This window comes from Bufo gargarizans, chromosome 2 (genome assembly GCF_014858855.1).
Source record: "Bufo gargarizans isolate SCDJY-AF-19 chromosome 2, ASM1485885v1, whole genome shotgun sequence".
NCBI classification, from domain to species: Eukaryota; Metazoa; Chordata; class Amphibia; order Anura; family Bufonidae; genus Bufo; species Bufo gargarizans.
In genome coordinates, this window is record NC_058081.1 from 521,403,354 (window position 1) to 521,420,725 (window position 17,372).

Here is a 17,372-nt window from a genome sequence, read left to right on the forward strand (position 1 = left end):
ACACTGCACAGTACCACTTCTCCTGTCCTGTATACTAGGTGTAATTCTCAGTATCTGCTCTTATTCTGTATATATGGACACTGCACAGTACCACTTCTCCTGTCCTGTATACTGGATGTAATTCTCAGTATCTGCTCTTATTCTGTAGATATGGACACTGCACAGTACCACTTCTCTTGTCCTGTATACTGGATGTAATTCTCAGTACCTGCTCTTATTCTGTATATATGGACACTGCACAGTATCACTTCTCCTGTCCTGTATAATGGGTGTAATTCTCAGTATCTGCTCTTATTCTGTATATATGGACACTGCACAGTATCACTTCTCCTGTCCTGTATACTGGGTGTAATTCTCAGTATCTGCTCTTATTCTGTATATACGGACACTGCACAGTATCACTTCTCCTGTCCTGTATACTGGGTGTAATTCTCAGTATCTGCTCTTATTCTGTATATACGGACACTGCACAGTACCACTTCTCCTGTCCTGTATACTGGGTGTAATTCTCAGTATCTGCTCTTATTCTGTATATATGGACACTGCATAGTACCACTTCTCCTGTCCTGTATACTGGATGTAATTCTCAGTATCTGCTCTTATTCTGTATATATGGACACTGCACAGTATCACTTCTCCTGTCCTGTATACTGGGTGTAATTCTCAGTATCTGCTCTTATTCTGTATATACGGACACTGCACAGTATCACTTCTCCTGTCCTGTATACTGGGTGTAATTCTCAGTATCTGCTCTTATTCTGTATATACGGACACTGCACAGTACCACTTCTCCTGTCCTGTATACTGGGTGTAATTCTCAGTATCTGCTCTTATTCTGTATATATGGACACTGCATAGTACCACTTCTCCTGTCCTGTATACTGGATGTAATTCTCAGTATCTGCTCTTATTCTGTATATATGGACACTGCACAGTACCACTTCTCCTGTCCTGTATACTGGGTGTAATTCTCAGTCTCTGCTCTTATTCTTTATATATGGACACTGCACAGTACCACTTCTCCTGTCCTGTATACTGGGTGTAATTCTCAGTATCTGCTCTTATTCTGTATATACGGACACTGCACAGTACCACTTCTCCTGTCCTGTATACTGGATGTAATTCTCAGTATCTGCTCTTATTCTGTATATATGGACACTGCACAGTATCACTTCTCCTGTACTGTATACTGGGTGTAATTCTCAGTATCTGCTCTTATTCTGTATATATGGACACTGCACAGTACCACTTCTCTTGTCCTGTATACTGGATGTAATTCTCAGTATCTGCTCTTATTCTGTATATAAGGACACTGCACAGTACCACTTCTCTTGTCCTGTATACTGGGTGTAATTCTCAGTATCTGCTCTTATTCTGTATATATGGACACTGCACAGTACCACTTTTCCTGTCCTGTATACTGGGTGCAATTCTCAGTATCTGCTCTTATTCTGTATATATGGACTCTTTTAATTTGAAAAATAAATAAATAACAAAAGGCCATAACAATATCTATACACAGAAACAAAACACATTACTAAAGCCACCCCGACCAGTCCACCACCCCACTAGAACCTACAATACTATTCACACTTAAAACACTTTCGTAACCCCATACTATACATATTTACATCTTACACGTATATATAAAATCCATAAAATATATACACAATATACATAAACTATACACAAACTATATACAAATTATATACAACTTATAGAACTAAATCTAACTAACCCACCACCAGTCCACAGCAAATATGCAAACTGATAACCCCCAAAGTTCCAAGGGGATAAACCCCGAGCTTTGAGAAGTCCTAGTCTTTCCCCAGTCGGACTGGGGTCAGTCAGTCTGCAACAAACAAAAACACCCTTTTTTTTTTTTATAATTTTTTATTTTTTATTTTTTTATATATACATATATATACATATACACACACATACATACATGTATATAACACACAATAGAAAAGAAAAACATATACACTCCCTCCTCCCTCCCAACCTAACTAAACCCCACTATAAACTTAACAATACTAATATAATACTAATATAATAATATATGATCACAATACTAACATCACCCATGATGTTCCTATATACCGTCTCCACCGGGAGGATTTTGTGACTCTTCGTTGACACTAGACACCGTGCACACCAGATGTGGTGCCTAACCACTGCACTAACTACGAATAAAGTGCGACGGTCCCTCCCACCAAGGTCTTTGAAAGCCCCATAGGCCCACTCCGCATAGGACAGGGCGGCCAGCCTAGGCCAACCGATGGAAGCTCCCACCCTTTTGTATACCTCTATATTAAAGAGACAATGAAGTAAGAAGTGGTCCATGGTTTCCAGCAGGTTACCACACTCCTCCCGGGGACAACCCCTTTCCTCAGAGTTTCTACACTTCACATTGTCCCTTACATATAGCTTACCGTGGAAGCAGCGCCAAGTCACATCCCAAACTTTCTTAGGGATCCTTTCTGAATTCAACAAAGACAGCCCACCCTCCAGATCCTGACTTGGACAGTCCCTCAAGGCCAGTGGGGCCTGAAAAAGGTAGGATAGAACCTTCCTGTCAAGGGAAAACCTCGACATGGTCTCCACCTCTCCCTTCCCCAGACCCCACCATCTCAGGATTCTCAGAACCGGGGCAACATAAGCCGGGAGATATCCATGTGACGCACGTAGGTCTTTCACTCGCCCTCCTGTCTCCCATTCCTGGAAGAAAGGCCGAAACCACTCCCTACAGGAAATTACCCACAAAGGAGCCCTCTCTTTCCAGAGGTTTGCAATATTAATTTTCAAAAAGGTATTTGTTAAGAATACCACCGGGTTGACCATATCCAACCCGCCTAGTCTCCTTGTGCGGTAAGTAACCTCTCTCCTGATTAGGTTCAGCCTGTTTCCCCACAACATCTGGAAAAAGAGGCTGTAGACCGTACCCCAGAGAGACCCTGGCAAAACACAAACACTGCTTAGATACAAAAGCACGGGAATCAGGTAGGCTTTGCACAGGTGAACCCTTTCCCTGAGGGATAAAGACCATCCCTTCCAACGGTCCACCTTTTGGGCGACATCTTTTAGTCTACTCTCCCAATTTTGCTGATGATAATCTCCATCCTGGCCAAAATCGATGCCTAAGATCTTTACAGACTTCTGGGGTTCTGGAAGAGTGCCCTGGAGATCGAAGACAGGATCCCCTTCCCCCAGCCAGAGAGTCTCACATTTGTCCCGGTTGATCTGAGACCCAGAAACCTCTGAATAGCGGTCCACCTCCGACATCACCCAGCTCACCTCCTCTTCCGAAGAGGCAAGAATGGAGATATCATCGGCGTACGCCACCACCTTCAGAGATGGCCCCCGCACCGCCAGTTCCATCCCCACCCCCGCCAATGGTCCACGATCTACCCTTCTAATGAAGGGATCAATCGCAAACACATACAGCAAAGGGCTTAAAGGACATCCCTGGCGGACACCAGAAGCCACCTCAAAAGGTCGACCCGACCAACCGTTAATCAATGGGAAACTCTCCGCCCCTTTGTACAAAGTTTTTAACCAGTCTACAAACCTCCCGGGTAGACCATACCACAAGAGAACGGACCACAGGTACTCATGGTTCACCCGGTCAAAAGCCTTTGCCTGGTCCAAAGATAACAGGAACCCTTTCCAAAGGCCCGCCCTGCCCCGCTCCACGGCTTCTCGGACACCGAGAACGGCGCTAAAAGCGCTCCGACCGGGAACAGAGCAGTGCTGAGCCTCAGAAAGAAGGCTCGGTGCAAACTTCACCAATCTGCAGAAAAGTATTTTTGCCAGAATCTTCCTGTCCACATTGAGAAGCGATATGGGTCTCCAGTTCTCAGTGTGGGATGGATCTTTACCCTTTGACAGAATAATCAGGGCTGACTTATCCATTGACTTTGGCAGAGTGCCCGAGGAAAGACACTCGTTGAACACCTCTGTCAAGAGAGGAACTAATTGTTCCTTGAAAGCCTTGTACCACTCGGATGTTAAGCCATCCGGACCTGGCGATTTCTTGGGCCTAAGCCCATCAATGGCCAGTCCCGCTTCCTCTTGCCTGATAGGTTCTGCCAAAACATCAAGAGAGGGGTCTATTCCTGCCTTGGGAATAGCTTCAGCCAAGAAAGCTGAAAAACGGTCCCGATTTAGTTCTTTCCTACCCAAGAGGTAAGAGTAGAAAGACCTGACGACCTCCAGGATCCCTGATTTGGACCTATTCAGGGAACCCGTACTGTCGACCAGGCCTACCACAAATTTACTTTTTACTGCCATCTTACAGTTTCCAAAGGGGTCAGGTGAGCGGTACTTCCCGAAATCCCCTTCAGCTACCAAAGAGGCGTATCTATCAAACTGACACCTCTTGAGCAAGGATTTCACACGAGAGATATCCTCACGGCTACCCCCCGTCAAAACCAGTCTTTCAAGTTTCTTCCTCAGTTCCTGGTACAGACAGTATCTGTCCCAGCTCCTGAGGTTAGAAAGCTCACGGAAAAACCTCGCTGTCCTTTTTTTTAATATCTCCCACGACTCTGACTTACTGTTGCAGAGGTCCACCAAGGGTTCCTGGCTCTGAAGGAAATCCTCAAAGGACTGTCTTATTGTCACTTCTTCCAGGAGAGATGAATTCAGCTTCCACATACCTCTGCCCATACAGGGAGTCTCTGCAACATTCAAAGAGAAAATAATCAAACAGTGGTCGGAGAATTCCACTTCCACGGCTTCTAAAGCCGAGAAAACGGGCTCCTCCTTTAAATAAAACCTATCTATTCTAGACCTACGATTTCCCTGATGAAAGGTGAAATCCACGTGGTCTGGCTTATGCCGCAAATGGGCGTCCACCAGACGAGTATCCTCAACTATCCTAGACAACACAACGCTATCAGCATCCAGCCCACCTTTGGAGCCTCCCCTATCACAGGCCCTCGTCACATTGTTGAAGTCCCCTCCAAAGATCACTTGCCGGCTGGTAAAAAGAAAAGGCTTAATCCTCATGAGGAGACACTTGCGGTCCCACTTACTCTGTGGGCCATAGATGTTTATTAGTCTCAATTCTTGTCTCCCCATGAGGACATCTAAAATCAGGCACCTCCCCATTTGTAACTCGATTATCCTCCTGCATTCCACTCTTTCGGCGGTCTTAAAAAGTACCGCCACCCCGCTACGTGGCTCGGCCGCAAGAGACCAGAAAGACGGACCTAGCCGCCATTCTCGCTTGGCTTTTGCCAGCAGAGTTGTACTTGTTAACCAGGTCTCTTGCAAAAACAAAATATCAGCTTCAATACGGCTGAAAAAATCAAAGGCCAGGAAACGAGCTGTGTCTGACTTAATACTGGCAACGTTAATGCTTGCCAGTGTCAACGGGGTGAGTTTCGCCATCATTGATGATAGAGTTAGATAGCTATCTTTTTCCCCACCCCACCACCATCAGCATTTTCATCTGAACCATCACACTCCTTCTGTCTTTTCAAACATACAGAGACATCCATACCATCCTTTTTGCCCAAGGTTCCAGGCTTGGCCCCCCGTCCAGAAGGTAATTTACCCCCCAAAGGACAGGGCCCGGCAGCCTGCGAGGAGGCCCCCACGCCTTCTGGCACCACACCCTCCTCCCCCCCAGCTGAAGCAGTTGGGGGATCCTCGTCAAGGGCCTGGTACCGATTAGAGACTTCCACCAGAGGGGACCCAGTTGATCCTTCCTTAGGCCTCTGGTCAAGGATGAGTGGGACAGATGGGTCCCACTCCAGAGAGGGCTTACGACCCTCTCCTTTCTTCTTCTTCTTACTCCGCTTGTTCCTCCTACCCTCCAACCACGCTCTGCCACCCTCGTCCAAGCTTTCGCCGTACGAGGAGACAGGGTTGGCGGATGGGTTAGCCTCCACAGGTTGGGCCTCTGGTTCCCCATCGTCGCTATACCCCGGGTCACTACAACCGGGATCCTCAGCCAGACCAGCCCGAAAGACCAGCTGAAGGGTCAGCTGCCACCTGTTCCCTATCCTTGCGGCGTTGTTCTAGCCGCCTGATCCTGGACGGCCTTTGCTTCTTCGGATCCTGCCTGCTTCTTCCAGCGCTAGTAGTTCCAGCGCTTGTCCCCTCACCAACTGATTCAGTCCCGGCAGCAGGCTCCTCCCCAACCACAGACCCAGCCTCGCGGCTAGTGCCTGCCTGATCTTGAGCCCGGCCCTGAACCCTGTTGGTGAAGGCAAGCGGACAGTGACTAAACGGGTGACCTGGGTCCCCACAGAGGTTGCACCGGATCCGCCTACAAGATGCGGCAAGATGACCAGTGTCCCCACACTTCGCACACATGCGAACATCGCATTGTGCGCTGAAGTGGGTGGGACTGCCGCACTTGTGACAGACCTTTGGCTGGCCCCTATAGAACACCATAATCCTATCCCTTCCTATGAAGGCAGAGGAGGGAATATGAGCAACAGAATTGCCCCGATCAAACAGCTCCACGCTGAAGGTCCAGGCACCTGACCAGATGCCATGCTCATCGAGCACCTTGGCGGGGAACTGCCCCACCCTACCATATCGACTAAGCCATGTCATGATGTCAACACTAGACAATTATTAATTACAGGTCAAAACGGTCACTGTCTTCACAGTCGATTGGCGGGTGATGGCCTCGACGGCAAAACCCCGCCACTCCGGGGTGTTCTTCATCAGCTCATATTTAGACCAGAAGAGCTCCAAACCCTCCGGCCTAACAAAGCTGACGTCGAACATAGCGGTACCGTAGGGATGTATGAGCGCAAAGATGTCATTTGCGACAAACCCCGCCCCCAGGAGAAGTTCCACAACAGTCTTCCTAGAAGGAACTGCTGCTTCCTTACTCCTCCAATAGAGACGGGCCACATTCCTACGGTCCCTCCCCGGAGTGGGGTGAGTCCATACGATCTCACCCCTCCTTTGTTCTCGGAAGGCCCTAAAAACCATGCCTTTCTGTCCAAAAAGATAGGTCAACCGACCCTCCCTCTACCTGTATAGAAGTCCCCGGTCCTTTTTGTAGGGCCTCCAGGAGGCGCCGTTGCAAGTCACCCCCGCCTGAAACCTTGGGCAAAGAGTCACCTGAAACAACACCCGCATACATCTTTGTTTTTGCCATCCTCTCTCTCACATCCTTCCTCATTGCTTCCTTCCGCATAACTTCCTCCTCTTCATCCACTTCCGTATCCGCATTATACTCCTCAATCAAAGCATCCTCATCCACCATCTCAATTTCTTCCTCATCCACAATCCCATTCACCAATTCATTTGTATCCTCATTTATAACCTCATTTACGTTCTCATTCACCCCCACAGCCACCTGCACATCATTACCCACAATCCCATTATCAACCATATTTGCATCCATATTTGCTTTTGCATCACCTTTCACTCCCCCTGGACTGGTCGGGTTCCCTAAAGAGACCGGAGAATCATTGGGGGCGGGCCCTGAGGAGCCCCCCGCAAAACCTGCAGGGGACTCCCCACCTCCCGCACCCCCCATGCCCCAAACAGTCGACAATAGTGTTCTCCCCAGGTTCCAAAGTCTTTACACCTTCCACAGATTTTAATGGTCTTTTCACAATATCAACAGTTTTATCAGTTTCTAATGCTTTCTTCTCCTCTTTCTCAGCACCACCACCTTGAACCTTGTCCACAATCATTACATCCTTGTTCGCCACACTGTTTGGGGTTTTACCCCCTGCGCTTCTTGTGACCACCCTACCACTACAGGAAGGGGGGGCACCACCCGTCACCATCTTAGAATTAATCTCCCGCACTGTTTGACCCGATTCCACTACAGGAACCGGGCTGGGCACAGCAGCGGATTCAAAAGGCACAAATCGAAGCACTTCTTCCATTACAGTTTTATTTTTCTCCTTTGTGATTTTCACCATCTCATCCTCAGGGACCTCCTCATCCCCAAAATACAGTCTGCCCACCGGGGACTCCAGCTGCCTGACTTCCAGCATTAGCCTTCCCCCAGACCTGCTTTCATCCCCGGAGGTGGCCGCAATCAGGTCTGAGGGGTCCCCCTGGCCACAAGGCAGAGAGTCCGCCTCTGAATCCTGTGTTCCAGGAACCAGCTTCCCCTGGCTCCCAGCCAGCTGCCCTGACAGACTGGGGACAGGCGTACCGGATAGTCCAGACATACACTGAAACCTGCAGTCATTCCTGAATTTTTCCAAGAATGGGCCACCATTTTCCTCAATGGCTGACCTCTTCTCCTCCAAAACCGCGATTACCTCCTCCAACTTCACCAGTCTGGAGGAGAGGATTGCCTTCTTTGTCTTAGGTGCTATTTTTTCTTGCATTTTTACACTCCACATTGAGTGTTTTTAATTCCCTCTTGACCTCCACATGCATGTTCAGAAAATATGCTATTCGGGAGGAAAAGGTTTCTGAAGACTCTTTAGGGCCCAAGATACCCCAATTATGCAGTCTCTCAGCCGCTGGGCAGGAAGAACCCCCGACATCAGGCTTCTTTATAATAACTTTGTCGCCGGGCTGAGGCACCGACACAGACACACCACATGCTGAATCACCTACCTCAGCCTCTGGCCTCGTCACCTTCTCCACGGCTTTCCCTGTATCCCATCCCACGGTCCGTCCGGCAGCTTGTCCAGCCACTGCACTTTTCATTTTTTAATCTGCTGCTTGTGCAGCAGTGGGCCTTTCCACAGCATCCTGCTTTCTCTGGTGCCGACTCAAAATGTCCAGAGAGGATCCCAGGCTGGTTTCTCTCTTGGGACCCCTCCGGACCTCACCCGGTACTCCATTGGGCTCACTGCAGGGATCGCGGCTGCTCCTAGTAGCCGGGCCCCTCCTGCCCTCCATTGCTTGCGACCGCTTGCTGCAGTGTCTTCATAGTCGCATTGTCGTCCACCTCAAGTAGCGCCGAGGTATCTAAGCCCAGGTCTCCAGTCCTGGAGGCCCTCCTCTCCACTCGCGCATCTCTTCTGCGGCTCCCATCCTGGGAGAAACTGCCACCCCCTGGGGAAAGGGTAGCGATTCCCCTGGCAAACAAAGCACTGGTAAGCCTCCTGGACCTCCCACACAGACACAACAGGAACAGGAAAGGAACAGCAACTCCTCCCACCACTTCTTCGGCACCTGAAGGGTTAACTGCAGCGGATCGCAGCTCCCTGTCATAGAGGTCGGGTGCCGGCTATTTGATTCCGGCACCCGCCTCCTGTATTTGTATTAACAGGTCAGTTATCTTCATTTCTGGCGCCGTGCACCCCCCCAACACCCCAGTATAATAAACATTGGTGGCCCATAATGGAAGCGCTTCATTAGTACCGCGTTAAAGACTGCCCTGATCGCTGCGGCCCGGCAAACCATCTTCCAGGGCCCGGTCCTCGGCCGCGGCCCGGCGGTTGAGGACCGCTGCCCTAGACCATTAGTACTAATACTTTTAACCCTTAAACCACCATGGACAACAGTATTAACTCCCTGGCCACCAGTTGCATTGCTTTTAGGCACTGAATTATTAGGATGTGAGGCCTCCCATGATAGGAGCAGTAATGAGTGATTATCAGTGTTTGGATCATTTCTGATGCTGTATGTGCTGCTGCACCTAGGCCACCATTTCTGGTTGGCGCTGCCCTGTCAGTGCCATGTGTAAAGAGGGTTTCCAATATAAGGGTCTATTCACACGTCCGTTTTTTCTTTCCTGATCTGTTCCGTTTTTTGCTGAACAGATCTGGACCAGATCTGGACCCATTCATTTTCAATGGGTCCTGAAAAAAAACGGACAGCACAATGTCTGATTTTTTTTCAGGACCCATTGAAAATGAATGGGTCCAGATCTGGTCCAGATCTGTTCAGCAAAAAACGGAACAGATCAGGAAAGAAAAAACGGACGTGTGAATAGACCCTAAGAGCTTCATAATCTAAATAGGACACTGGGACCCTGGTAAAGTGGGCTAAAGCGGCTAACTAGCGGCCCCCGTAGGGGTGGTTACCCAGCTTTCCTTCGATGCCTTGAAGGTGGATTCATGGACTTGTGCAGCGAGGCATCCCACTTCAAGGTCATTTCACAGCTAGGTAAATTGGCCTTTCAGAAGTTTTGGAAAGCTGAGTTTCCCTCAGGTCCTCAGTCATACAGTAATGGTGGAGCACGATACTGCTGCATAACTAGATAGGGATGACATTCAGGATTCTGAGGAAGTTGCGTCACATCCCAGCTTTCCCAGAAACAGATTCAGTGATGTGACAGCGAAATAGAATGTTAACAATTCAAGGAAGAACAGTACAGGAAAATGCAGCAGCTCTGAGACAGCATTACACATGACAGGCTTAGGCTACTTTCACACTTGCGTTCGGTGCGGATTCGTCTGGTATCTGAACAGACGGATCAGCACCTATAATGCAAACGCTTGCATCCGTTCAGAACGGATCCGTCTGCATAACATCTTTTTCAGATCTGAGTTTTCACATTGTGAAAACTCAGATCAGACAGTATATTGTAACACAGAGGCGTTCCCATAGTGATGGGGACGCTTAAAGTTAGAATATACTGTGAACTGTGTACATAACTGCCCCCTGCTGCCTGGCAGCACCCAATCTCTTACAGGGGGCTGTGATCCGCACAATTAACCCCTCAGGTGCCGCACCTGAGGGGTTAATTGTGGGTATCATAGCCCCCTGTAAGAGATCAGGTGCTGCCAGGCAGCAGGGGCCAGACCCCCCTCCCTCCCCAGTATTAAATTCATTGGTGGCCAGTGCGATCCCCCCCTCTCCCCACCCTAATTAAAATCACCCCCCCCCCCCATCATTGGTGGCAGCAGAGAGTTCCAATCGGATTCCCAGTTTAATCGCTGGGGCTCCGGCCGGTTACTATGGCAACCAGGACGCTACTCCTGGCTGCCATGGTTACTTAGCAATTTTAGAAGCATACTTACCTGCGCTGTCTGTTGCCGGCCGGGCGCTCCTCTTACTGGTAAGTGAAAGGTCTGTGCGGCACATTGCTTATAGCACAGACCTGTCACTTACCAGTAGGAGGAGCGCCCGGCCGGCCACAGACAGCGCAGGTAAGTATAATGCTTCTAAAATTCAGAACTCACTGTTGCCACCAATGATTGGGGGGGCGGGTGATTTTAATTAGGGGGGTGTGGAGATGGAGGGCCGCACTGGCCACCCATGAATTTAATACTGGGGAAGGAGGGAAGGGGGGCCGCACTGGCCACCAATGAATTTAATACTGGGGAGGGAGGGAGGGGGGGCCGCACTGGCCACCAATAAATTTAATACTGGGGAGGGAGGGGGGGTCTGGCCCATGCTGCCCGGCAGCCCCCGATCAGGGGGCTGAGATCCGCACAATTAACCCCTCAGGTGCGGCACCTGAGGGGTTAATTGTGCGGCTCACAGCCCCCTGTAAGAGATAGGGTGCTGCCAGGCAGCAGGGGGCAGTTATGTACACAGTTCACAGTGTATTCTAACTTGAAGCGTCCCCATCACTATGGGAACGCCTCTGTGTTAGAATATACTGTCGGATCTGAGTTTTCACGATCTAAGGCCTCATGCACACGACAGTTTTTTTTCACGGCCCGCAAAAACGGGGTCCGTGGGTCCGTGATCGTTTTTCCGTCCGTGGGTCTTCCTTGATTTTTGGAGGATCCACGGACATGAAAAAAAAGTCATTTTGGTGTCCGCCTGGCCGTGCGGAGCCAAACGGATCCGTCCTGAATTACAATGCAAGTCAATGGGGACGGATCCGTTTGATGTTGACACAATATGGTGCCATTTCAAACGGATCCGTCCCCATTGACTTTCAATGTAAAGTCTGGAGTTCTGTTATACCATCGGATTGGAATTTTCTCCAATCCGATGGTATATTTTAACTTGTAGCGTCCCCATCACCATGGGAACGCCTCTATGTTAGAATATACTGTCGGATATGAGCTACATCGTGAAACTCATTTCCGACAGTATATTCTAACACAGAGGCGTTCCCATGGTGATGGAGACGCTTCAGGTTAGAATATACAAAAAAACTGTGTACATGACTGTCCCCTGCTGCCTGGCAGGTGCTGCCAGGCAGCAGGGGGCAGACCCCCCCCCCCCCCTGTTTTTAACTCATTGGTGGCAGTGGCCCCCCCCCCCTCCCCTGTTGTTAACTCGTTGGTGGCCAGTGTGCGCACCCCCCTCCCTCCCTCCCTCTATTGTAATAATAGCATTGGGGCCAGTGTGCGCGCCCCCCCAACCCCCCCCCCTCCCCTCCCTCCCTCTATTGTAATAATAGCATTGGGGCCAGTGCGCGCGCCCCCCCAACCCCCCCCCCCTCCCTCCCTCTATTGTAATAATAGCATTGGGGCCAGTGTGCCCCCCCCCCCCCCCCCCCGATCATCGGTGGCAGCGGAGTAGAAGATTCATACTTACCTGGCTGCTGGCTGCTGCGATCTCTGTGTCCGGCCGGGAGCTCCTCCTACTGGTAAGTGACAGGTCTGTGCGGCGCATTGCTGTCACTTACCAGTAGGAGGAGCTCCCGGCCGGACGCAGACCGCAGCAGCCAGCAGCCAGGTAAGTATGAAAATCTTCTACTCCGCTGCCACCGATGATCGGGGGGGGGGGGGGGGGGGTGTGCGCACACTGGCCCCAATGCTATTATTACAATAGAGGGAGGGAGGGGGGGGGTTGGGGGGGGTGCGCACACTGGCCCCAATGTATTAAAACAATAGAGGGAGGGAGGGGGGGTTGGGGAGGCGCGCGCACACTGGCCCCAATGTATTAAAACAATAGAGGGAGGGAGGGAGGGGGGTGCGCACACTGGCCACCAACGAGTTAACAACAGGGGAGGGGGGGGCCGCACAATGATATTCAAACTGGGAAGGGGGGGGGGTCTGCCCCCTGCTGCCTGGCAGCCCTGATCTCTTACAGGGGGATATGATAGTACAATTAACCCCTTCAGGTGCCGCACCTGATGGGGTTAATTGTACTATCATATCCCCCTGTAAGAGATCGGGTGCTGCCAGGCAGCAGGGGCAGTCTTGTACACAGTTTGTAGTGTATTCTAACTAGAAGCGTCCCATCACCATGGGAACGCCTCTGTGTTAGAATATACTGTCGGATCTGAGTTTTCACGAAGTGAAAACTCAGCTTTGAAAAAGCTTTTATGCAGACGGATCTTCGGATCCGTCTGTATGAAACTAAAACCTACGGCCACGGATCACGGACACGGATGCTAATCTTGTGTGCATCCGTGTTCTTTCACGGACCCATTGACTTGAATGGGCCCGTGAACCGTTGGCCGTGAAAAAAATAGGACAGGTCATATTTTTTTCACGGCCAGGAAACACAGCTCACGGATGCGGCTGCCAAACGGTGCATTTTCCGATTTTTCCACGGACCCATTGAAAGTCAATGGGTCCGTGAAAAAAAAACGGAAAACGGCACAACGGCCACGGATGCACACAACGGTCGTGTGCATGAGGCCTTACTCAAATCCGATGGTATATTCTGGTGATGGGGACGCTTCAAGTTAAAATATACCATCGGATTGGAGAAAACTCAGATCCGATGGTATATTAATAGGGACTCCTGACTTTACATTGAAAGTCAATGGGGGACGGATCCGTTTGCAATTGCACCATATTGTGTCAACGTCAAACGGATCCATCCCCATTGACTTGCATTGTAAGTCTGGACGGATCCGTTTGGCTCCGCACGGCCAGGCGGACACGAAAATGCTGCAAGCTGCGTTCGGGTGTCTGCCTTCTTAGCGGAACAGAGGCCAAACGGAGCCATACTGATGCATTCTGAGCGGATCCGAATCCACTCAGAATGCATTGGGGCTGTACGGATCAGTTCGGGGCCGCTTGTGAGAGCCTTCAAACGGAACTCACAAGCGGAACCCCGAACGCAAGTGTGAAAGTAGCCTTAGAAGACAGTATCACATATTATAGGCTTAGATACGGTGGCTCAGCAGTCAGTATCACACATGGTAGGTTTAGATACATTGGCTAAAAAGACAGTATCCTATGTGATAGGCTTAGATACATGGGCTTAACAGACTGTATCACACATGATAGGATTAGATACAATGGTCAGTAGACAGTATCCCAAAGATAGCGTTAGATATAGTCTCAGCAGACAGTATTATGCATGTAGGACTTGAACGCTTAGCTGACATTATCACACATCATAAGCTTAGATACACAACCCAACAGACAGTATCACACATTACAGAACAGAAACTCAGAAGATAGTATCACACATGATACGGTTACATACAGAGGCTGACTGTAAGACACATGACAGGCTTAGATACGATGGTTCAGGAGACTGTATCACACAAGATAGGATTAGTTAAAGGGGTTCTCCGGGAGTAAAGAAAATGAAAATATGCAAATATTACTTTATTATAAATATATTCCCAAATACCTTTCATTAGTTGTCTGGGGAGCAATGATTATGAGAAATAAAATGGCCGCTGTCCTATTAGTACACACAAAACCTGTCCTAATCACACATCAGGACAAGTTACTTCACAACACTGAGCTAAAGAGCTGCCTCATCCTCTTCTCTGCTCTACCTGTCTGGGATTATGATCCTGACTACAGTTTAAAATGATATTTAGCTGAATCTTTGTGGGAATGGAGTTCGTGAGGAGACCTGAAGTACAGAGAGGATGGGCAGAACAAGCTGTGGTAATGGAGACTGCATACAAGAGCTGCTGCTCATTAGCCACATCTGTTCATGACCTCCATTCCTACAGAGATTCAGCTGAAGATCTTATCAGCTGTATTCAGGATCATAATCTGTGACAAGTAGAGAGGAGGATGAGGCAGCTCTTTACCTCAGTGTTGTGAAGTAAGTTGTCCTGCTGTGTGATTAGCACAGGTTTTGTGTGAATTAGGCCAGATGCACGTGACCGTTGTTTTGGTCCGCATCCGAGCCGCAGTTTTTGCGGCTCTGGTGCAGACCCATTCACTTCAATGGGGCCGCAAAAGATGTGGACAGCACTCTGTGTGCTGTCTGCATCCGTTACTCGGTTCCGTGGTCCGCAAAAAAATATAGCATGTCCTATTCTTGTCCGTTTTGCGAACAAGAATAGACAGTTATATTAATGGCTGTCTGCGCCATCCGTGTTTTGCAGATCCGCAATTTGCAGACCGCAAAACATACAACGGTCGTGTGCATGAGGCCTTAATAGGACAGCGGCCATTTCGTTTCCCATGGTGATTGCTCCCTAGACAAAACGACCTATTATAACTAATGACAGTTGGAGTTCCTGAAAGTCTGTGAACAGGTTCGCTTTTTGCACCTGTTCACATTATGCGGTGCTGAGCGGTGGCCATTGCTGCTCTTGTGCTGTGCTGGTGGAGCGATGGGACCCAGGGCCAAGGTGGCTTTGCCGCAAAGTGAGGGCACTGTGTGGCTACTGGGTCCCGTCGCCTGCTGATGCGGTGCGGGGGTGGCGGTGGTCGCTGCGCAGTTCCACGCTAAAGTTAGAGTAGGTCCCCACTTGAAGAGGCAACCTTGTCGTGGTAAGTGGGCCTATGCTCTTTGATCAAACTGTATACCAATGCCTCCTTTAGTGCATAGCATAAGGTTATATTTATTAATAATTGTGCTGAGAAGCCATGTTTTATTATGCTGAAAACCAGTTGTCATATCAAAAGCATAGCATTGAGGATGTGCGGTCCAGAGTCACTCTCACATGTTGTATAACTAATGAAAGGTATTTGGGAATATATTTATAATGAAGCAATATTTAAGTATTTTCATTTTCTTAATTCCCGGAGAACCCCTTTAAAGCTTCCTTGCAGAAAGTGTTAGATACAGCAGACAGTAAGACACATGACAGGCCTAAGGCTGGGTTCACACCTGAGCGTTCGCGATGAAGCGCTCTGTATGCGCGATTATACGGGCGTTTGCAATTGCGCATACAGGGACAAGCGAACGCCCATTGTCGCGCGTTCCCGCTGAAGTCTATGTACGGGAACGCGCGACAAGACGCCCCAAAGAAGCTCATGTACTTCTTGGGGTGTCGGGCGTTCCCGCTCAGGTGAGAACCATTCCCATAGGGAATCATTAGTTCTTGCCTGTTGAGCGTTTTACAGCGCGTAGGAACGCGCTGTAAAACGCTCAGGTGTGAACCCAACGTTAGGCTACTTACACACTAGCGTTTTTGCTGGATCCGGCAGGGTTCAGCAAAAACGCTTCTGTTACTAATAATACAACCATCTGCATCCGTTATGACCGGATCCGGTTGTATTATCTTTAACATAGCCAAGACGGATCCGTCATGAACTCCATTGAAAGTCCATTGGGAACCCTACTTCCAGGGACGAGGCTCAGTTACTGCTGCCTGCACCCAAGCTACTGTTTACAAATCTCTCAAAGTAATGCTCCTGTATCAGATGGGTCTCTCCTTCACACCCTTCTTCTCTGAGTATTATATATAGCAGCAGATAGGGGGAGGAGGCTGTACATTGCAGATCAGGGAGTGTAGAGGTGGAAAAGCAACAAAGGAAGGTAGCTCATACAGACTGCATTCAGGGAGGAAAGAATACATAAGGGCACTTTCACACTTGCGTTGTGAGGATCCAGCAGGCAGTTCCATTGCTGGAACTGCCTGCCGGATCCAGAAATCCATATGCAAACGGATATCTTTTGTAGACGGATCCGGATGCGGATCCGTCAGACTAATGCATTGAAATTCCGGATCCGTCTCTCCGGTCTCATCGGAAAAAACTGATTCAGTATTTATTTCTTTTCCGCATTTTTAAAGGTCTGCGCATGCGCAGTTCGGGAAACCGGATCCAGATTTCTGGAACACTTGGTACCGGATCCGGCATTAATACATTTAAATGGAAATTAATGCTGGATCCGTCATTCCGGCAAGTGTCCCGGAATTTTGGCCGGAGAAAATACTGCAGCCAAATACCGTAGGGAGGGACTGAACTGAAGACATCCTGATGCATATTGAACAGAATGCTTTCCATTCAGAATGCATTAGGATAAAACTGAAGCGTTTTTTTCCGGTATTGGGCCCCTGTGACGGAACTCAATGCCGGAAAAGAATAACGCTAGTGTGACAGAGAAAACTGATCCTTCCCCATTGACTTGCATTGGGGGTCATGCTGGATCAGTCTTGCTCCACATCCCAGGACGGAAAGAAAAATACATGTTGCGTTTTGCTCTCCGGTCTGGGAACGCAACTAAACAGAACGGAATGCATTTTGGAGCCCAGTTCAGTTATGTCTCCACTGACAATGAATGGGGACAAAACGGAAGCGGTTTTTTTCCCGGTATTTAGCTCCTATGACGGATCGCAATACCGGAAAACTAAAACACTAGTGTGAAAGTAGTCCACTGGTCCAGATCACACCAGTATCACACAAAATAGGATTAGA